This window comes from Myotis davidii, unplaced genomic scaffold (assembly GCF_000327345.1).
Source record: "Myotis davidii unplaced genomic scaffold, ASM32734v1 scaffold332, whole genome shotgun sequence".
Classification (NCBI taxonomy): domain Eukaryota; kingdom Metazoa; phylum Chordata; class Mammalia; order Chiroptera; family Vespertilionidae; genus Myotis; species Myotis davidii.
This window is the reverse complement of record NW_006285779.1, coordinates 3630745-3631439: the sequence shown is the minus strand read 5'-3', so window position 1 is coordinate 3631439 and position 695 is coordinate 3630745.

Sequence of the window (695 nt, the reverse complement as noted above, 5' to 3'; positions counted from 1 at the left end):
CCTATCACATTTAGCCCAAATGCTAGGGTTTTTTCCCATCTAGGGTACACCCAATTTTCAAAACAAACTTGTACTGTCCCTTTCAAGGCCAAATTAAATACTTACATACTTTATTTGCCGGATGACCATTACATTCCACGATTGAAAGCCTTTGATAAGTATTTGTTTGACCTTTAATGCAAGGCTTACATCTCAGGGTTAGCAGCAGCAAACCAATTTTGTGAGTACTAAACACTCAAGAATTTTCAGAACCGAGTTCTACCGGGCCCTGACTTGCTGTGGGGGCAAAATAAGGTCTTTGGGAGAAGTGTGGGGAGATGGCTTAGGAGGACCTTGAAATTCTGCATTGGTCTGTGAAGTGCTGCAAAGCGCTCATGGGCCCAGCGTTTCTGGGTTGAAATTCATCCCGCAGACATCAAAGACATGAAATTTGGGGGTATCCAGTTCTCTAAAACCACAGTTACGGCGGTCCTAGAAACTCTAGATCCTCTCACAGGTTTTTCCACTATTTGGGCTACAGGTGAGGCACTGGTCGCCATCTTGATATCAAATGCCAGGCAAGCCGCCACTGGCGTCGCTCGGTAACCAAGGAGACACCCGTGCCCCTCCCGCTTTCCAGCCCGTAGAGGCTGTGAACTACGATTCCCATCAGCTGATGATCGCGAATTGAAGGCTGGATGACTGCATTTGGCTCG